The sequence below is a fragment of the Schistocerca gregaria genome, chromosome X, assembly GCF_023897955.1.
Source record: "Schistocerca gregaria isolate iqSchGreg1 chromosome X, iqSchGreg1.2, whole genome shotgun sequence".
Lineage (NCBI taxonomy): Eukaryota > Metazoa > Arthropoda > Insecta > Orthoptera > Acrididae > Schistocerca > Schistocerca gregaria.
The window spans coordinates 726,698,878-726,721,389 of record NC_064931.1 but is presented as its reverse complement, the minus strand read 5'-3'; the positions used below and the strand labels follow the sequence as shown (position 1 = coordinate 726,721,389).

General features: G+C 41.1%; 1 protein-coding gene and 2 non-coding genes across 3 annotated transcripts in view; 1 reads left to right on the top strand and 2 right to left on the bottom strand.

Annotated features, from left to right (window-relative positions):
- The window catches only part of LOC126298297 (ATP-dependent DNA helicase Q5-like), a 147,873-nt gene that overhangs the window by 5,445 nt on the left and 119,916 nt on the right, over nt 1-22,512 (bottom strand). The gene's annotated exons all lie outside the window — the stretch shown is intronic.
- Nucleotides 513-584, bottom strand: Trnat-agu (transfer RNA threonine (anticodon AGU)). The gene has a single exon. It is a non-coding gene; the product is annotated as a tRNA-Thr (tRNA).
- On the top strand, nt 649-720 carry Trnat-agu (transfer RNA threonine (anticodon AGU)). Its single transcript has one exon. It is a non-coding gene; the product is annotated as a tRNA-Thr (tRNA).

Here is a 22,512-nt window from a genome sequence, read left to right as displayed (position 1 = left end):
ACAATGATGGAATTCTTATAGATATGACAATGAGCCATGTCACTGGGCCACAATTCTTTGTGACTGGCTTGAAGAACATTCAGGACAATTCAAGCAAAGGATTTGGCCACTCAAATTGCCTGACATGAATCCCATTGAACATTTATGAGACATAACTGAGAGGTCAGTTCATACACAAACTGAGAGGTCAGTTCATGCAAAAAATCCGGTACCAGCAACACTTTCGCAACTACGGATGGCTATGTTGGCTGAATGGCTCATTATTTCTGAATGGAGCTTCCAGTGACTTCTTGAGTCCTTGCCACATCAAGTTGCTGCACTGCACCAGGCAAAAGGAGGTCCGATACAATATTAGGAGCTATCTCATGACTTTTGTTACCTCTGTGTATATCTAACTCATGGAATATGAAACTGACCTAATAAATAAATGTGTCCTTTGAGACTCCCGTCTCGTTATTATCTCACGATAATGATCAAATATGATCGAAGCAGACTAAATCAATTAAAATTTGTGCCGCGGCCGGGACTCGAACCCAGGTCTTCTTACTTACTAGGCAGATATGCTACCACTACACCACCGAGGCACTATGGCAGACATAGCTGCACGAACTACCTAGGTCGAGTTCGTGCAGCTATGTCTGCCATAGTGCCTCGGTGGTGTAGTGGTAGCATATCTGCCTAGTAAGCAAGAAGACCCGGGTTCGAGTCCCGGCCGCGGCACAAATTTTAATTGATTTAGTCTGCTTCGATCATATTTGACCTAATAAACTCCACCCAATTTTAGTATGGGTCATGTAGCTAATTTCTCATCACCAGAGCATTCAAATTCAACACCAGGTACAAATTATCTGTTGAGGTAGATGTTGATTGTCAAACTCTGAATTGGAATCAAAGCATTGAGTTATAAACATAAGAATAAACTGTAAGTTATATTCAAGCAAAACGGGCATATGAGACATGAGTGCAGAGGAGGAAAACTCAAGGTCCCCGTTTATAAATGCTTGCAATATTCACATTGCTGCAACATTACTTTTCGAATTTTCCAGTATAATTTTCATAATTCATAGTATATTAATGCATATTATTAAACCTTCACTAATTTCAGTCTAGAAAAGTTCTTAGTGTTAAGTAGCACCAATATTTTACGTGAATTACTCATATTCAGAAGAAGCATGAAACTGTATGACTTCTGACAAATTTCAATAAAGCAGCTACTGTCTGTATATCTCACTGCAACCCTAATGCGGATAGCTTTCCAAATTTGAAAGCAAGTAGGAAGGAGGGCTGTAAACTGTTTATTATTTCAAAAGTAGTAGTCATAACTGTCATTACATTTATCCCACAATGAGGCAAGAAGGTCAATGCCTCCATGGAAGAATGCTTGTGGTTGTCTATGCAAAAATGATTGTACCCCAGGCATGCACCTCTCCATCCAAAGCAAATAAATGACCATGAATGTCTTTCTTTAGGGCTTCAAAAATATGGAAATTGTATGGGGAGATAGGAGAGCTGTATGGAGATGTGTAAGAGGTTCCCAGCAAAAATTCTGCAGGATGTATGCAAAACAACCTGGGCAACATATGTGCTGGACCGTATCTCACAGTGGGATAAATTTATTAACTATTATGGTCATTACTTTTTAAATAACAAACACTTTACTTACTTTTTTCCATCTGTTTGTTTCCCATACGATTGCTACTCATAGGTAAGGCTCTTTTAGTACCCTGTGTCATGTGCTATGCATGCTACAAGAAGAGAGATGCATCCAGTTAATCAAGAACAACAGAACCTTATTACTAATGCAGAAAAACTGGACTATATGATAAAAGTTCTTGAAGGTACAGATCATGACACAGCCCATCACAGTAAGTAAACACTGCCATAGGCCAAGTCCATCTTTGTTACACTACTTAGGTCTCGGTCCTCTGATGAATGGCACTCAGTGAATATCGATGTTGAACTCGTGAACTGGAGCTGGAACTCATACCCTCACAAACTGACTGATGAGCAGAGTCTCATAAAGCCACCAGCAGGAAGTTGTGCTTGTATCGTGTAGCCCAGGGAGGCCAGGCTGGCCAGGAGGAAGGTGGCAGGATGCCAGCATGCAATGGGAGAGAGGTGTTGAAACTAAAGTGGCCATCAGGACACTTGGGTGCCAATGAGGTCGGCTGGGCAGCAATGCCTGAAGAGGACATGGCAGCAGCCAGGACCACATAAGACAGTGCCAGCTAAATGCCTTGGATACCAGCCACAAATACTGCATACCTCTTTCCTATGGACGCCATGGTGCACTCATTTTGCTGTGTAGCTGGCAGTAGTGATACAGGCAACAGCTGAGAATGCAGTATCCCTCTCCCCTACAGAGAAGTTGTGAAGCCATTCAGGAGCAGTGCCTCCAAAAGGAAGGAGACATCCCAGCATGGGACAGAGGTGAGAGCCCAACTAGCATCTGAAAAGATGCTGGGATAAGGGTGTGGCAGGCAACCAGTGTGGGACTGCAAGATGTGCTATGTGGTACCAATGCAGGCTGGCCAGGAGGAAGGTGGCAGGGTGCCAGCATGCAATGGGAAAGAAGTGCTCAAACTAAAGTGGCCACTAGGACAGATGAGCACCAATGAGGTCAGCTGGGCAGCAATGCCTGAAGAGGACATGGCAGCAGCCAGGACCAGATAAGACAATTCCAGCTAAATGCCTTGGAAGTTCATCAGATGCCTTGTGGCCAGCGGTAGGAGGAGCTCTTGAGCCACCCACAGAAGGAACGCCAGTTATGGATGCAAGCTTCCTGCAAAAGGCACAGCAGCATTTGGCATGGCCAGATGAGGTAACCCACTGCATAGGCAGGGAGGCAGACAAGGTGAGGAGGAGAGTGGAGAAGTGAGAGACATGCAGGATCCGTGGCATAATAGGGGCAATCAGGTCACCGAAGGTACCATGACCTGAAAAGGTTAGGCTTGTGGCAAAACTTCCACAACCAACAGACCAAAGTACTGGAGAAGACCAAGTGAAGACATGCAGTGGGTGCCCGAGGGGAAGAGAGAACAGTCCAGTGAAGACAACGAGGCCCTGGAAGTTGCAGGAGACAATCATGACCAGAGACATCTGGTGTCAACAAGCAGGATGGAGTGACACAAAGCAGAGGCTTAAAGCAGCCACATCATGTACTGCAAAGGTACCTTGCCTTGCCAAGTGCACGAGATGAGCATGACCCATACTCTGATGGAAATAACCCCGAGAGAGGGAGCAGGATGTGAAGTATGTGAGCTAAACATTGGCAACAGGTAGAAAGGATGGCTGAACAAAGGGCAACGTGTGCGGTGGAAACAAGGTGTGTTCACCAGCAATGGCAGAGGAGAGCATCGAGTGGGTGGACAGAGTGTGGTGAGACATGCAATGCAGTGCATGGTACAGAACCGCAGAACCAGAAGAGTTTGCCTGGGTTAGCGGCAAGAGTGCCTGTGCTGCAGTGGGGTGGGGGGGTGGGGGGGCACAGGAGGGGGTGGCACTGGAGTAGGTGGTGCCAGAGCCAAAGTGCTAGAGCCAGTGGGGCAGGAGCTGGTGGCACTGGAGCCTGTGACCTGGGGCAGGTGGCACCAGAGCCAGTGGCACTGGAGCGTGTGGTGTTGCAGTAGGTGGGGCCTATGGTGCAGCAGGGCCTGTAGCAAGGGACTGAGCAGGACTCACGGCATATGAACTGGTGGGGCCTAGAACACAGGGGCCAGTGGGGCCCATGATGCAACAGTGGGCAGTGCAAGAGCTGGTGGTGCAGATGTAGGGGGCACTGGGGAAAGAGGCACCAGCGCAGAGGGCACCGAGGCAGGGGGAACTGTGGCAGAGTCAAAGGAGACAGTGCTGGAGGCAAGTGTGCTACAGGCACAAGGGCAAGAGGCTGATGGGCTGGTGGCAGACAGGAGGGGAACATCAGAAGAGCAGAAACATGGAAAAGTCAGCCTCATGCACAAAGGAAGGCACACTATGATTCCAATGTGACGTCTAACTTTAGAGGGACTGGGGGCAGAGGAGCTGCATCATGGATAGGGGAGTGCTGGGCAGACAGGATATCATAAAGGAGCTTGGTGATGTGCACAAATGTCGTGCATAATGCAGAACCTGTGCTGGACCATCAGTTGTTCATTGGGGCAGTGACCGCAAACAACAATGAGTCAAGCAAGTGGTTTGCTTTATGAGATGGTGCAAGTGCTGGCCCCATAACAGGACGAGTTGTAGGAGGGACAGCTCAGGCAGTAACCATGCCAAAGGAGCAAAGGAGACCAATTAGCTGAGAGCAAGGGGGTCTGTTCTCACACAACAACAGGACATGGAATATCCAAAAACTGCCATTTCACAACATAAGTGTGATGTGCAGGAACAGAGAACTGAAAAACAAGAAAGAAGCTAAAAGGAAATGCCCAGTAACAACCAGTGGAGGTCCGAAAGTGAGGCAGAACCCCGCCAATACTGCAGAGAGGGCACACAAAAGAAGGTAAGATGGATAACCCAGTTGAGCACAAGACACATTTCCATTTTTTTACCTCATCACCATTTTAGTAGAGTGATGTGTGGGTGATGCATGCTACAAGAAGAAAGATGTGCCGAAGTAAGCAAGAACCAATTACACACTAACACTGGGCTCTGAACAGCAGCTTAACAGCTTCTAAATGAATGCAAGTGAAAGATTGTGCTGATTTGATGAGAAACTGGACCATTCGATAACAGTTCTTGCAGGTACAATTTAGTTCACAGTCCATCACAGTAATGAAACATTGCTATCAGCAAAATCAACCGCTGTTATACTATCTAGGACTTGATTTAAACTGGCACATACTACTCTCTGACAAATGGCACTTAGTGAACACTGATGTCAGCTTGTGAACTGAAGCTGTAACTCACAGACTGACAGTTAAGCTGCTGTGCAGCATATTGTAAAGCCGCAGGTGGACGAATACTAGGAAGTCATGCTTGTACCATGCGCCACACTGAGGTGAGCTGGTGTCAGCAACAGTGGTACTGTGGTGCCTCCAAATACTGCAGTAGCTGTCAGAGGCAAGATGAGTTGCAGTAGAGTTGTGGGCACCTTGACAAGTTGGCAACACTAGCTCTCTGCTGTGCGGTTGGTGGGCAGATCATAAGGTACCAGCCATGGATACTAACTACATACCTCTGACCAAAAATTGTGATGGCAAAGCCAACTAGGTGTGTATTTTGTGGACGTGATGTAGACAACAGAAGTAGTTCTTACTGTTGTGCAGGATTTTACTTGATTTATTCATGTTCAGAAAAAGTATGAGACTGTGTGACTTCTGACAGATTTCAATAAAGCAGCCAGTATCTTTAAACCTTACTATATGCTTATTGTGGATTCTTTTTCAAATGCAAACGCAAGTAGGAAGGAAGGTCAGAGCTTAAATCTCACTGATATTGAGTACATTAGAAACTGAAACCCAATCCCTTCCACTTTACTGTTCATTTTCTGATGGTATATGAGAAGAACTGTGTACAACATCATTTTACAGTCTTTACTGTCAGGCAGGATTGTTTTGGTGGAAAAAAATATATTTCTTGACTAGTAATTCAATGTGGTCTCTCAGAAATTCAAGAGTATATAACTCTCCACAATGCATGTCACTCTTGCAGTGTCTCACTTTAGGGTTTGTTAAGTAATTCTGTAATGTTCACTAAACAAACAAAGTAGCTCTTCTTTTATTCTCTCTAATGACATCAATGTCGACAAGAAGTTCAAACCCCTTTTTTTAATCTAATCGATCTCTTTCACTAATCCAATTTGGTAAGGGATCTACGAATCATTCTCAAGAATTGGGTTTTGCATAAAGCTTTTCTCTTGTGGCTGGATTACACTTCCATAGGATGGACCTGCTAGAAATTTCTGTTTGGCATTTGTCTCCCCTGCTCTTTATGTGACCATTTTACTTCAAACTGCTCTGGATATACACTGATCAGCCAAAACATTATGACTACTGCCCACTGTGATGTTGTATGTCACCTGGTGGCACTGCAGGCATGTCACATGGTAAAAAAAGTATGTGAGTGGAGCAAACATGGACAGGGGATCAACTTAGCAAAGGTATGGGTGACAAAGTCAAATGTTCAAATGCTAGGGGTCCACAGCTTTGTCTGCTCTCCAAAGTAGGATAGATGGTCATCTGTGGCATCTCTGCTGAAACAGCCCAATGCTGGTGCATGCACAAGTGTTCCGGAGCACACCATGCATTTGTGAGGTAACAAGTGAATTGTGTGCCCCGAGAATATTCTAAGTTGGAGTGGCCGCACGTGCCGCTCAGCCAAGCGGGTCTGGCAGCAAACGTTAATAGTAGCCAGATGAATCATGATACCTCAAAAAGAAACATGTACATTACTATTATTTGCATGATGATTCTGATGGTGTAATCAGATTTTCAATATCTTTATTACTTTAAAGTTTAGTATCTGACGGTACATTATACAAGTAACACCCAGCAACAAATTTCCAAAATATAAACAATTCATCCACTTTTGTCAATCTCCATGTCTTTAGAAAGCAATTAGTGTAAGCCTAAATTGGTATGAATTACAGGCATGTAACTAAAATAGTATATGCGTTATCAGAGGTCAAAGTGACCGATTACTATCGATCGCAACAGGCCATATGTACTCCACAGTTACATGAAAAAATGGTAGCAGCATGCTTATAAATATATTTGTTCATCTATGTCTTTGTTTCTATCCGATATATACTATTCATGAAGAAATTGGTTAAACATTTACTTTGTTTTAGAAAGCACAGAGACATTAGGCTACTGGCTACCTTTCCTTATATTCCTTCGATATATGTTTATTTAATTTATTTATGTATCTATTAATGGGTGTTAGAGTGTGTTTATGGTTCAGCTGTCGGAATATTTATTTAATTTCAAGTTATTTAAATGTAACTCCAGTAATGTGTTTGAATATGTTTGTGAGTGGACGTTGGATTGAAAACATGGCATGAACACTGTAGCCAATCACAGTGCTCGTGAATGGGGAGACTGGATGGAAGCGAGTTCGGGAGAGGAGGACATGGGTAGTTCTGGCAGTGCGGCAGTTCTGGACGGTATGGGCACAGGACAGTATGTGCTGTACGCAACAGTCGCGAGGCGCAGACTTGGAGAGTGTGGAGCAGTTTGCGCGTGGTCGCGGCAGATAGAAATATTTTGGAGTGCCGGCTTGTGCACTTGTGAGATTTCCATGGCTTCTACAGTGAAGACATAGTCTGTGTTTAGAAGTGAATATCTCTCAAGCTATGTTGTTGTTCACAACTAATTTCATACAGTAAGAATCTATTGTTTCCCTGTTATTCTGCTTATATTTTATTTACTTTCTGGACTATCAACACCAATAAGTGTTTTGCAGAAATATGCCACATTCTCAAAAGGACTTCTACTATCATACTCATCAGTTAAAGTCATTAAGATAGTACCTCCAGATTTTATTTAATTGCAGTCTTTCATTTATAAATTTATATGTTACATTCATAATTCACAATTTCCGAGTGATAGAAACCTTCAACCATTCGATTCATGTATGTATTCTTATCGTATACTGTAGACTCAGCAGTATTTGGCCAGTAATGTTGCAACTACGTATCCCAGCCCCTAGACAATGAAACCAGCCAAACTTTTAATATTGCAATTTTTGAGTTGGAGGGTTCGTAGTTGAGGGCCACCACACTACCACCTCATTTCACTCATCTTTCATTCTTTTTTTGAAAGCCCACAATTGGGGGCTCGTTTGGGATTTGTGCCCTGCCAATTGGTAATTCCTTTGCTCTCTGTTATTCAGCATACTATGCGAAGTGTAAAAACCTATGCAAAACCAGTAGAGGTTTCTGTAGGGTAAACCTCTCACCAAACACAGTGTGAGATGGTTTTTTTTTTTCCACAAATAGGTGTCTGGAAATAGTGAAATTATGCAGTAATTTCCACAATTAATGCATGCTATCGATAAGAGGTCCTAATCTATCACATGAAAGACAATTTGCATGGGGGCTCAGAGTCTAAATAAGTTGAGTGCAGGGAACAGTAGCACAGCGGTATCTGAGACGGTTGGAACACACAGTCATCAGCAGCAGCTACAGTTACATCAGATGGTTTTCTCTGGTGGTGGACGCAGTTCAACAGCAGTACCACGGCAGCGTCTTCAAGTACTGCAGGGCAGTCTTCAATGTCGACTTCCACTACAACCAACGGCATCACCGTAGCAGAGGGAACCATCTCAGATCAGAGAAGTGCCTGCGCAAATGTTGAGATAGCATTTCAATCTGAAATTCAAGCTCCACTTATAGATCTCACGAATATAAAACAATCACCTAGTATGTGTAATTATGAAAACAGAAGTGAGCCAGTTAGTCCAAAATCAGAGCGCAAAAGTGTAACTAGTAGGAATTCAGGCAAGTGGAATGAATGTGTGGGATATATGATGTCTCAGCTAATGAAAATGATCCAGGGAATGGCAAATAATATCAGTGCAGTTCGAACAGATATGGGTACATTGCAAACAGGTATGTGCACATTCCAAACACTTTTGGATACAGTTCGGACTGATATGGGTACAATTTGAACTGAAATAGGTTCCGCTGTGAAAGAGGAAGTTGAAAAAATTATGGGTAACCTTTAAAAAGTAATGGATGATAAATTAAAATATGTTTGAGTGGATATGGGGGAAATTACAGACAAAGTGGTAATAGTAAAACCTAAAATTGAATCAGTGGAAAAAGATCTTGGGAAACAAATGGATAAGATACAAACTCAACTTGGGATCAAGGTACTCGACTGTATAAAAGCGCAAGATGATCATAAAAGTGATATAAATTTAGCTATTAGTGACATTGCCAATGTAGGTGAGAGGGAGAAAGAAGTGGGCAAAATTAAAAATAAAATAGAATCTAGTATAACTAGGGAAAATGAATTTAAAAAAACAAATGCAACAGATAAAAAGTGTTATATTTTAACTAAAGTTCAGTGTTGATCACAACACTTATGTCTGAATAACATAGGTGACCAGTTTTGGTTATATTTATATAACTATCTTCAGACCCATGGCTTCCTTGGAGGATGGTAGGCGGAGCTCTCCTCAGCTGCTACTGAGTCTTCATAGCAGCTGAGGACAGCTCCACCTACCGTTCTCCAAGGAAGCCATGGGTCTGAAGCTAGTTATACAAATATAACCGAAACCGGTCACCTATGTTATTGAGGCATAAGTGTTGTGATCAAGACTGAACTTTAGCTAAAATATTGATCACTGTTTCCAAAAATGTTTACCAAAATTAGATAAGAAATGATTTAAATTTGTTAGCCTGCCAACAGGCCATGCCAGTTATAAATATCCATTGCGCAAATACCGGATCTGTGAAATGTTACATAGATGATGGAAGATATCACCCAATAAATTTCTTGGCTGGGTGTAGGGATGCTTTTGTTCACGGCATGTCAGACGAAGCAAAAATAAAATATGTTAAATGGTATTTGGAGGGAGACCCACAGTCTTGGGCAAACATTAGATGCAGCTCATGCGAATCGTACAAAGAGTTCAAAAAGGGTTTTTTGGATAAATTTTGGAGTGAGGCAAAACAGACGTGGATCCAAAATGAATTCTTAAACGGGCTGAGTTACAGGTACGGTAATGGGACGATGAGAGATTTTTGCAAGCACGAACTTCGCAAACTTATTCATGTGAAAAATCCATTGGGGGTTTTATGAAAATCACCACATTAAAACAGCGATTACCTGAAGATTTGCAGTGGGATCTTGTCCATAGTCCATGTGATTCCATGGACGAATTTCTAGGATTTGTAGAAAAATTAGAGAGGGCTTTGCAGTTCAAACCTCAGAGCAAACCAGGTGGTAGTTATCAAAATGGGAATCCAAATAATCACCACCAAAATAATAATTGTTAGCAAATCAAAGGAATTCTCAAGGAGATAGTAGCTGGAATGAGCAGAATGGTCGGGGAATGAACAGGAGTGGTAACTTCCATAAACAGGATCCAAGTAAAGAATGCACATTTGACGGAAGAAATTTGCGTGAAGTGCAATTGCATAACAACCAGTTGGGAAACTGATGTTCACCACATCTCAGGTCCAGGGATGGCGATCTAGACAGGCTATGAAAAGGACTGGAGATAATGGTAATGGCAGAAATGTTGATAGGTTTGGAGAAAGGCAACAAATATGTAATATGGAGTATGCTAAAGAGGAAGGCTACATAGGTGGCTCTTTCATTAACATCAGGTGCAAATGACAGAAGCATAATTTTGTGAGAGACTTCAGTAAAAGTATTGGGAATAAATTTGCAGAGAATGATATAAGTTATGAATGTTTAATGAATGAGTGTGTGAATAGTGATGAATGAAAAAATTCAGTGGTTCAAAAAGAAGTTAAAGAGGAGATGAATTTTGTGAAAGCAAATTGTGTGGAGAGTTCTGAAGAGGTATTAGCAAATAGTAGCAATTGCAGTAAGGAAGGTGTCATAGTAGAAAGTATTTGTGAATCAGTGAAAAGCGTCAATGTTAGTGAAGGTGGCGTAGATTTGGTATCACTTGCTCCAAGTGAGGGTGATTGTGTTTCAGTGGAAAGCATCGATGTTACTAAGGGAGGCTTAGCATTGGTCTTGCCAGCAGTTGAAGTTAAAAATGTATTGGAGGAGGTAAATGGTTTCTGTTTAAAGGAACAGAGTAATGGTAATTTATGTAATGATGTATGGTGGAGTGTAGGCATGTATGGAAGTGAAACATGGACGATAAATAGCCTGGACAAGAAGAGAATAGAAGCTTTCGAAATGTGGTGCTACAGAAGAATGCTGAAGATTAGATGGGTAGATCACATAACTAATGAGGAGATATTGAATAGAATTGGGGAGAAGAGGAGTCTGTGGCACAACTTGACAAGAAGAAGGGACCGGTTGGTAGGACACGTTCTGAGGCATCAAGGGATCACAAATTTAGCATTGGAGGGCAGTGTGGAGAGTAAAAATCGTAGAGAGAGACCAAGAGATGAATACACCAAGCAGATTCAGAAGGATGTAGGTTGCAGTAAGAGCTGGGAGATGAAGAAGCTTGCACAGGATAGAGTAGCATGGAGAGCTGCATCAAACCAGTCTCAGGACTGAAGGCCACAACAACAACAACAACAACTTTAGACAAAGGAATTCACGCGTTTCTAGTCACAAATGAAGACAAAACAAAACTTATTAATGAATGTGTGGATTTAAAACGTTTGTCGAGTGTGAATTTGAGAATGTATGTAGAGTAGGATCAGGGGTTAATCTGGATGAAAAGTGTGTTGAAATGGCAGCGTGTGCTGATTTTTGTCCGTTCACAGTAGAATGTAGCAAGCCTGGAAGTCCCAAAATTGTACAACAAGGTAGCAGCAATTTGTGTAAAGTAGCAGTGGAGGATAAAGTTGTGTACAATTCAAATAAAGTTAAATTGTTGACGGAGCAAAGTAAGGTTTCTGATGTGAATTTTCATAGTGATTTAAACAGTGTATCAGCAGATAAGGTTGCTGAGACGAATATTTATGGTGATGATGGCTTAGGCATTGATGTATTATTTCAGGAAGAAAAAGTGTTTAACAGTGAATTGATGTGTAATTTTGTTGAAGCTACAAGTGTTGATATTTTGGAGAGGAAAAACAGTAAAGTTGTGCATGCTGTGGGTAGTGAATTGGTGAAATGGGTGGAAGAACTAACAGAAAATTTATAGGGGGCTGAAGTAAATAGTGTAGATGGGGACAGTTTGTGTAATGAAGTTAGTACAAATTGGTATATGAAGGAGGAGTGTGATTCTAGTGAGACTGATTAACGTTGGTACGGTAGAACGTTACGGTCATTGCTGCCGCACATATGGAAACGAGAGAAGTTTAAAATTGCTAGGGGTATATAGAAAAAGGGCAAAAGTGAAAAGCTGTTCTAATTTGTAATTAGTGGTAGAAATTTTGGAGGGATAATTTATATGTTTTATTGGGGGATTCATTAGTAATTTGTTAGTTTATTGTGGCACTGTACGAGTGCAAGAAGGGGAAGTATAGGCACTGAGGGGTCATGGAGGTCAGTGACCTTGTGGATTTAAATAAAATATGTATTGATTTATGCTTTGCATAAGAGTGTGGCAAAGAATTTAGTGGTCAATTTGAAGGGTATTACAATTGTAATTGTGTGTGCACACAATTTTGGGTGTGTGGAGGTATGAAGGATTGATTAAAGTCAATTAAATAGAACTTATGGTAATCTGAGCTTCCTGTGTTTCAGTCGTTTGCCTTGGGACTTTGTTCCTAAAGTATCGTTTTCTGCTGGAGGGAATCTTTAGCAAGGATCCTGGTTGGTTTTGGAAAATGTTTTGTTGATGGGTTTCTACTTTTGGTTTCCGTTGTAGACAGATTTTTCGTGACAAACGGTGGAGCTCGGAATTCATAGGCAGACACAATTTCTGTGAGGCACTTCGTCAAAAGACTGATGTGAGTAGATCAATACTTCATGCTAAAATCTGTGTGTGCGCATGTAGTGCAACGGAAAAAATTAGTGCAAGAAGGTGCCTTAGCACTGAGTGAGTGACACAAGAAATGCTTACAAAATCGCATTTAAGTAAAAGTGCATTTGAAAATTTTATTTCTTGTCCAACAAATTGTTTATGCAGAATTGTAGTGCAGGAATTTATTTAATATGCCATTTCGTTCATAATTTGTGTTAGTTTAAGATTATTTCAAAATTCACGCTGCTACCACATCACTACAAAAACTTTGTAAACACTATTGGCCTGGTGTTTTAATTTTTTAATTCTGTTCTTTGTAATTTGTTTATATGTACTAGTATTAACTGAAGGGTGCTACTTCTGAACATTCTCGCAAGCCAGAATGTTAATAAGTGGAGGTGTGTGAGGTAATGGGCAAATTGTGGCACCCTGAAAATATTCTAAGTTGGCGTGGCTGCACGGGCTGCTCAGCCAGCCGTGGCCCGGCAGCAAACGTTAATAGTAGCCAGATGAATCATGATACCTCAAAAGGAAAAATGTACATTACTATTATTTGCATGATGATTCTGATGGTGTAATCAGATTTTCAATATCTTTATTACTATAAAGTTTAGTATCTGACGGTAAATTATATAAGTGACACCCAGCAACAAATTTCCAAAATATAAACGATTCATCCACTTTTGTCAGTCTCCATGTCTTTAGAAAGCAATTAGTGTAAACCTAAATTGGTATGAATTACAGACATGTAACTTGAATAGCACATAAGTTATTGGAGGTCAAAGTGGCCAATTACTATCGATCGCGTCAGGCCATAAGTACTCCACAGTTACACGAAAAAACAGTAGCAGCATGCTTATAAATATATTTATTCATCTATGTCTTTGTTTATATCTGATATATATCATTCATGAAGAAATTGGTTAAATATTTACTGTTTTTTAGAAAGCACAGAGACATTAGGCTACTGGCCTACCTTTTCTTCTATTCATTTGATATACGTTTATTTAATTTGTTTATGTAACTAATAATGTGTGTTAGAGCATGTTTATGGTCCAGCCATAGGAATATTTATTTAATTTCAAGTTATTTAAATGAATTCCAGTATTTTTTATGTGTTTAAATATGTTCGTGAGTGGACGTTGGATTGAAGATATGGCATGAGCGCTCTAGCCAATCACAGTGCTCGTGAATGGGGAGACTGGATGGAAACAAGTTTGGGAGAGGAGGACACGGGTAGTTCTGGCAGCGGGGCAGTTCTGGATGGTACGGGCGCAAGATAGGAAGTGCTGGATGGCAATCGCAAGGCAGAGACTTGGAGAGTGTGGAACGGTTTGCACGTGGTCGAGACAGATAGAAATACTTTCGAGTGCCGACTTGTGCACTTGTGAAATTTCCGTGGCTTCTACAGAGAAGACGTAGTGTATGTTTAGAAGTGAATATCTTGCAAGCTATGTTGTTGTTCATTACTAATTACGCACAGTAGGAATCTATTGTTTCTCTGTTATTCAGCTTATATTTTATTTAATTGCTAGACCATCGACATCAATAAGTGTTTTGAAGAAATATAACACATTCTCAAAAGTACTTCTACTATCATACCCATCATTTAAAGTCGTTCAGATAGTACCTGCAGATTTTATTTAATTGCAATCTTTCATTTATAAATTTATATGTTGCATTCATAATTCACAATTTCCGAGTGATAGAACCCTTCAACCATTCGAGTCATGTGTATATTCTTATCCCAGCCCCTAGACAACGAAACCAACCAAAACTTTTAATACTGCAACTTTGAGTCGGATGGTTCGTAGTTGAGGGCCACCACACCACAACCTCATTTTAAGTTATTTAAATGCAACTCCAGTACTTTGTATGTGTTTAAATATGTTTGTTAGTGGACATTGGATTGAAGACATGGTGCAAGCGCTCTAGCCAATCAAAGTGCTCGTGAATGGGGAGACCAGATGGAAGCAAGTTCGGGAGAGGAGGACATGGGTAGTTCTAGCAGTCGGGCAGTTCTGGATGGTAAGGGCACTGGATGGGAAGTGCTGGACGCAACAGTCACGAGGCGCAAACTTGGAGAGTGTGGAGTGGTTTGCCCATGGTCGCGGCAGATAGAAATACTTTGGAGTGCCGGCTTGTGCACTTGTGAGATTTCCGTGGCTCCTACAGTGAAGACATAGTCTGTGTTTCGAAGTGAATATCTCTCAAGCTATGTTGTTGTTCACAACTAATTTCGCACAGTAAGAATCTATTGTTTCCCTGTTATTCTGCTTATATTTTATTTAATTTCTGGACCATCAACACCAATAAGTGTTTTGCAGAAATATGCCACATTCTCAAAAGGACTTCTACTATCATAATCATCAGTTAGAGTCATTAAGATAGTACCTCCAGATTTGATTTAATTGCAGTCTTTCATTTATAAATTTATATGTTACATTCATAATTCACAATTTCCGAGTGATAGAAACCTTCAACCATTCGATTCATGTATGTATTCTTATTGTATACTGTAGACTCAGCAGTATTTGGGCCATAATGTGTCAGCTATGTATCCCAGCCCCTAGACAATGAAACCAACCAGAACTCTTAGTATTGCAACTTTGAGTCAGAGGGTTCGTATTTGAAGGCCACCACGCCTCATTTCATTTCATTTCATATTATTTGAAAGGCTGCACATTGCACAATGTTGGAGATACAGCTCAGCAGCAGACCACCCTTAGATGTTCACATGTTGACCCAACGACATTATAAATTATGATTTAAGTGGATATGGTACCCTCAGGATTTAACTGCAGATCAATGGAAACATGTTGGCTCTTTGGGTGAATCACATTTTTGCTACATGTTCATCTACACAAACGCCAGCGGCTCAAAACATGTAGAGCATCAGTGTGGTGGGAGCAGTATTATGCAATGGGAGGCATTCTTCTGTGCTTGCATGGGAGCTGTGGTAGTAGTCGAAGACATGTTACAGCTGCAGACCACCTGTATTCCTTCATGCTTGATGTTTTCCCCAATGGCGATGTCATCTTTGAGCAGTATAACTTTACTTTTCTGGGAGCCAGAACTGTGCTACAGTGGTCTGAGGAACATTATAGTGAATTCACATTGATGTCACAGTGACAAAATTCACCTGATGTAAATCATATGGAACCCATCAAGGTTGCTATTGAGCACCATCACCGCATACGCCCCTCATTGGTAAATTATTTACACAAATTACATGACCTGTATATAGACATCCAATGCAACATACCTCCACAAACCTACCAACAAACTCTCAGACCACCAATATACAGAACCAGTGATGTATTTCGTTCCAAAGATGGACAAACAAGCTACTAAGCAGGTGGTCATAATGTTTTGGCTCATCAGTGTATAGTTCTCAACACATAATGATTCAGCCTGATTTGTGATTGTGCAGCCCCATTTCATTGATTCTTTTCAAGTAGATACATGCATTAAATAACATTTATTTATGATGGTCAGTGGCCAATCCCTGAATAAGTGCATATCATCTGTACATCACATTCCTACAATCTTGAATATTTCCTAATAACATGACCGCTTTGTAAATAGCTAGACCACCTACAACAGCCTCAGAAAGGTACTAATACTATCTGACACATAATTTACATATATCACCAACTGTAAATGTCCTCTCACACTTTGTTTAGGTATGCAGGACACTGCTTTTGCCAATTTAAGACAAGAACTGAATTCTATTTGCTACAAATTCTTCAGTGAAATACAACCATTTTGTTGTTTCCTAACCATTATTTTGTTCAGGAGATGAAGGTGGGGAACTGTATGAAAAGCTTTTGAAAAGTCATGAAAACAACTTGATCTCCACTATCTGCAACATTCAGGATGCTGTGAATGAATTTTACAATATGAATTTCACATAAATGCTGCTTGGGCAATCACTATTGATTCCTACATGGAATTTCTCCACAATCTAAAATAAGTAATCAGTGTCTCAATCACTTTCTCAGTGTAGCTATAATATCTGCTGCATTTAATGCTCAACCAAAATGTGTAATAATTGTCACCTAAACACACACAATGATCTGAGAAAATCAACAGTACTCTTGCCACAAGTTCACTCTTCCAGCACAGCCAGTACAAGCTAAACTCCTGTAAGTAGAAGAGAGCTGAACAAGGATGAAGTCTATTTCACAGAAAAGGAAACACTAAATTGAACACTCCGCGATGATTAAAATTTGTGCCAGTCTAGGACTCGAAGTCAATCTGAAAAATAAGGAAAAAACAGCATTTGACTTACAGTTTGTTGATTCTTGAGTACAATCCAGTACAAAGAAAAATCAGTGTTTGAATTCCAGTCTCACATATCCTGGCTGGACCTTTCATAGAACTTAGTCACGTAATTTTTATTTTACATAGTAAGATATGTTAAAGATTTCTCACCATGTCAATATCTTGTGTAACATGGAATAGACCACATACTTTTATTATGAAGTGTTCTTCTTCATCATCTTCTTGCAGATAAACTTAGGACAAAATCTGTTGATTCATTGGGCATGGATTACATTATCCTTGAGTGGTGCCCCTTTTACCAGTTCCTTTCTTGTCACAGAGAAAGTACGGTTTGTCTTCACTGGCCATTTCTGAAAACCTTTAATGGTATTTTGGGTGTGTCTTAAGTTTCCCTGTTATTTAAGTCAATCAGCCAAAGTTTACTTAATCAATAGACGAACTTGAAGTTAGTGAGTTTATAATGCAGTTATCTTTACTTACAAGAGCAGGAGTCTTAAGAATGACACACCTGATTTTCCCCTAACTCTGAAATCAAACCCAAGATATTTCTTTCCTCACTTACTTCCATTCTTCTCTCTTCTCTAAAAGGTTACTGTGAAAACAAAGTAGAAAACACTATTCCTAGCTTTTGGAACTTGTATGTTCCTTCCTGAGGTAGGACAGAGGGATTGGTTGAGGAAGGTTGGAAGGAGAGGCAGATCACTCAGATGCCAGGTTGAGGAGGACCCACCAGTCATGAGAACAAGGGAGACAAAGATGAAAGGGAAGGTGTAAGAGAGATTAGGAGGTCAAAGCCAGGTATTGGTAAGAAAAATGTCAGCTTCAGGTCAGAGGTAGCAGAGCCACACAGGGTAGCTGCGTGGTCTGAGGTGCCTTACCACAGTTTGCGCGGCTTCCCCAGTTGGAGATTCGAGTCCTCCCTTTGGCATGGGTATGTATGTGTTGTCCTGTCCTTAGCATAAGTTAGATTAAGTCCTATTAAGTACTGTGAAAGCCTTAGGATCAATGACCTCATAGTTTTGGTCCAATAGGAACTTACCACAAATTTCCAAATCTTCAGAGGTAGCAGAAGAGACAGAATGAGAAATGAAGATGAATCGAAGAGGAATGAAAAGTTGAATCAACTAATAGGTGGTAAGGGGGGACAGACTGAAGAGAGAGGGAGGGAAAGAGGGGGGCCAGAGGAGAGGGGGGGGGGGGGGAGCAGTGAGAAAGAGAGAGAGAGTGAGTAAATAAAAACTAAGCTTAAGTCCACAACAATGGGGGGATGTGTTTCATAGCCAGTTCCCAACTCTACATATGGAGAAAATGAGTACTTTCAATAGCTTATCCATTTCAAATCAGATGAAAAATGAGAAAATTGACCTCATATTTGTTAACATCATTAATAATTTCTACATGTGTCAGTTACTGTAAGAGAAAACAACTTTCATTAAGTTACCTCTTAAATGTTTACTAGTTTTCAAATTAAAATTTGGTAAAGTTTGTGTTGTTTCCAAACAAGACAATTTACCTGCCTAGTAACTCAAGAACTTTATATCACATTTCAATGAACTATAATGCATTTTTAAGCTGGATTTATGTTGCTGATGCAGGTGTATAAAATAACAGAACAATAATTAATACAATTTTCAAAAACCTTTAGTTCATGTATTAGGCACACACACAATTTTCATAAAGATTAAACTTACAACAGCTTGAATCTCTTTTTATTACATATTGGTTCAGTTTTAAATTTTATGGAGTTTTTCTAACCTACTCTGCATAGGTACAAACACAGTTTATGATTACTTAATCTAACAGTATTAAGGAGACTGGCGAAACAGAACAGGCAGTTCTGGTGGTGACTGACAGCAGAGATAGCAAGGTGAATTAATAACCAACACAAATCCAGAGTGTAGCTAATCATCTTTGCATACACCAAAATCCAGGGAAAAGTCCAAATCAAAAAACATTAATCAGGCAAGATCAAAATACTCTGCTATCCAATGGTGCGCACGTAGGACTTCAGTAATTAGCGAAAGGCTGACAGCAATTGTCTGGCTGTGGTATATGGGTAAACAGTCTTCAGATGGCAGTGCCACTTCACATGCTTGTGGTGCCTATGCCCCATGCACACGTGAGTGATGGCTGTCACCAGGAGCCTGAGTGTCTCTGACATGTTCTTCCTATTGATACCTGGGCTAGGAGGGGAATTTGAATCACCCTCAGACACTAAAGAGATCTTGGTCTGAAATGTGGAAAAGATAATTAAATAATAAATATTTATGCTCACACGGTATTTAGCTTGTGATCGGCTGCAATATGCCACTCACGATGGGAAGAGTTCTCGCACTGCTGTGTTGTGTAATATGGCATAGTGCAGTCAGTGGGTTTTACTTACAGTTTCTACTTTTCTGCTCTCCATTGCAGATACAATAAATAGGTCTGCTAATATTGTTTTAAATCAAATGATGAACAATACAACATAAGTTTTATTCCATTTAAATGAAATAAAAAAATATGAAACATGGTGAAAATTACATTAAAATTAAGTTTTAAAAATACCACATAAATGTCACCTCAAACTCTGCAATATTTCCTTGATTTTGAAGTTTATTTGGGAATTTTACTTTGAATAGTTTCTGACCTATGGAGTTGTGTGATTGTATTAAATTAAAAATCTACTTTAAATGACAGAAAATTGATCCCCACAAAAATGCAAGGTTTTCTGTTGTCCAAGTTGCAATGGAACAACCCCAATATGTAGAAGGAATTCTTTTTTCTTGAGACATAATGAGCATTGGGAGAGGTTGTGCTTTAGGTTTATGAGACCATATGTACATCATATGTTGGTGTGGTGAAAGGTCACACTGATAGTGACAAGAAAGGTTCCAGGAAGGAGAAGGGTGGGAATGGATTTGAGACATTGCAGGAAGAGATTGTTTCTTTTATGTGAGATAGGGAAGCTGTGCTCAAATAGGAATCCCTGCAGGGAAGGAGAAGTCCTTTTTGAGGCATGTTATTGAGAAAATTTAGAGATCTGAGATTTGAAGCTGACTACGGAGAGATCCTACTGCTGCCAATGCACCTTTCATGTATGGACCATGAACATAAAATTGGAGAAATTAGGTTGTATGGAGGCATGTAGACAGTTGTTTTACCCTTGCTCTATTTGTGAGTGTAGCAGGAAGGGAACTGACAAGTATTTGCACAACATATTCTCCACCCAGAACAGTGACTTGATGAATATTTATGAAGATGTAGATAATTTGATAAAATTCTTCCACTGAACTTGTCACAGGTTTGTATTGTTTACTGGTAGCTAAAATTTTGGGGAACAATACGGTGCTCATTCTTACATAATTCCAAAGAAAGCAGATGCTAATAGTGCTGACTATTACAAAACTAATGGTTTGATAAGCCAAGGTAGGAAAATCTGACACAATTTATCAACAGAAAAGGGGAAAAAGTGGGAGAATCTGACTTTCAGTTCTGGAGAAATGTAGGTACATACAAGGTAATATCAACCCTACAACTTATCTTTGGAGACAGACTGAAGAAAGGCCATCCTACATTTATAACATTTCTATATTTGGTAAAGGTTTCTGAAAATATTGGTTAGAATACACTCTTTGAAATTCTGAAGGTGTTAGGGGCAAATATCTGGGAGCAAAAGATTATTTGCAGCTTGTACAGAAACCAGATGGCAATTAAAACAGTTGAAGGACAGAGTAGGAAAGGAGTAGGTAAGTGGGGAGAGCGACAGGGTATACCAAACATTATCCAGTCTGTACAATGAGCAAGCATTGAAGGAAACCAAGGACAAATTTGGAAAGAGGATTAAAGTTCTGCGAGAAGAAATAAACACTCTGAGGTTTGCTGAAGACATCATAATTCTGTCTGAGACAGCAAAAAATCTAGGACGAGCATTTTGACAGAAAGAATAGTGCCTTGCAAATATGTTATCAGATGAATATCAAGAAAAGTAAAACAAACATAATGGAAGGTAGACAAATTAAATTAGGCAGTACTGACAGAATTAGAATAGGAAATGAGACACTAAAAGTACTAGATTAGTTTTGCTACGTGGGCAGCAAAGTAACTGATGACAGCCTAAATATAGAAGATACAAACTGCAGACTGCCAATATTAAGAAAAAAAATTCCTGTAAAAGAGGAATTTGTTAACATGTAACATCAATTTAAGGGTTAGGCAGTCTTTTTTAAAGGTATCTGTATGGACACATAGAAGATAAACAGTTCTAACAAAAACAGAATAGAAGCTTTTGAAATGTGATGCTTCACAAGCATTCAGAAGATTAGATAAATGGATCAGCTAGCTGATGAAGAAGTATTGAATCTGATTCGGAGAAAAGAAACCTAGTGTGCAACTTGAATAAAAGGCATTGCTGAACAGGATACATTCTGAGGAATCAAGTAATCACCATTTTGGTAATGGAGGGAAGTGCAGGAGATAAAAATAGTGGAGGGAGAATAAGACTGCACTGCAGTTGGCAGGTCCAAATGGATTTAGGTTGGAGTAGCTATGCAGAGATGACAAGGCATGCATATGTTTATATATTTATAAACATATACACTCCTGGAAATGGAAAAAAGAACACATATACACCGGTGTGTCAGACCCACCACACTTGCTCCGGACACTGCGAGAGGGCTGTACAAGCAATGATCACACGCACGGCACAGCGGACACACCAGGAACCGCGGTGTTGGCCGCGCAGCATTTGTGCACCGCCGCCGTCAATGTCAGCCAGTTTGCCGTGGCATATGGAGCTCCATCGCAGTCTTTAACACTGGTAGCATGCCGCGACAGCGTGGATGTGAACCGCATGTGCAGTTGATGGACTTTGAGCGAGGGCGTATAGTGGGCATGCGGAAGGCCGGGTGGACGTACCGCCGAATTGCTCAACACGTGGGGCGTGAGGTCTCCACAGTACATCGATGTTGTCGCCAGTGGTCGACGGAAGGTGCACGTGCCCGTCGACCTGGGACCGGACCGCAGCGACGCACGGATGCACGCCAAGACCGTAGGATCCTACGCAGTGCCGTAGGGGACCGCACCGCCACTTCCCAGCAAATTAGGGACACTGTTGCTCCTGGGGTATTGGCAAGGACCATTCGCAACCGTCTCCATGAAGCTGGGCTACGGTCCCGCACACCGTTAGGCCGTCTTCCGCTCACGCCCCAACATCGTGCAGCCCGCCTCCAGTGGTGTCGCGACAGGCGTGAATGGAGGGACGAATGGAGACGTGTCGTCTTCAGCGATGAGAGTCGCTTCTGCCTTGGTGCCAATGATGGTCGTATGCGTGTTTGGCGCCGTGCAGGTGAGCGCCACAATCAGGACTGCATACGACCGGGGCACACAGGGCCAACACCCGGCATCATGGTGTGGGGAGCGATCTCCTACACTGGCCGTACACCTCTGGTGATCGTCGAGGGGACACTGAATAGTGCACAGTACATCCAAACCGTCATCGAACCCATCGTTCTACCATTCCTAGACCGGCAAGGGAACTTGCTCTTCCAACAGGACAATGCACGTCCGCATGTATCCCGTGCCACCCAACGTGCTCTAGAAGGTGTAAGTCAACTACCCTGGCCAGCAAGATCTCCGGATCTGTCCCCCATTGAGTATGTTTGGGACTGGATGAAGCGTCGTCTCACGCGGTGTGCACGTCCAGCACGAACGCTGGTCCAACTGAGGCACCAGGTGGAAATGGCATGGCAA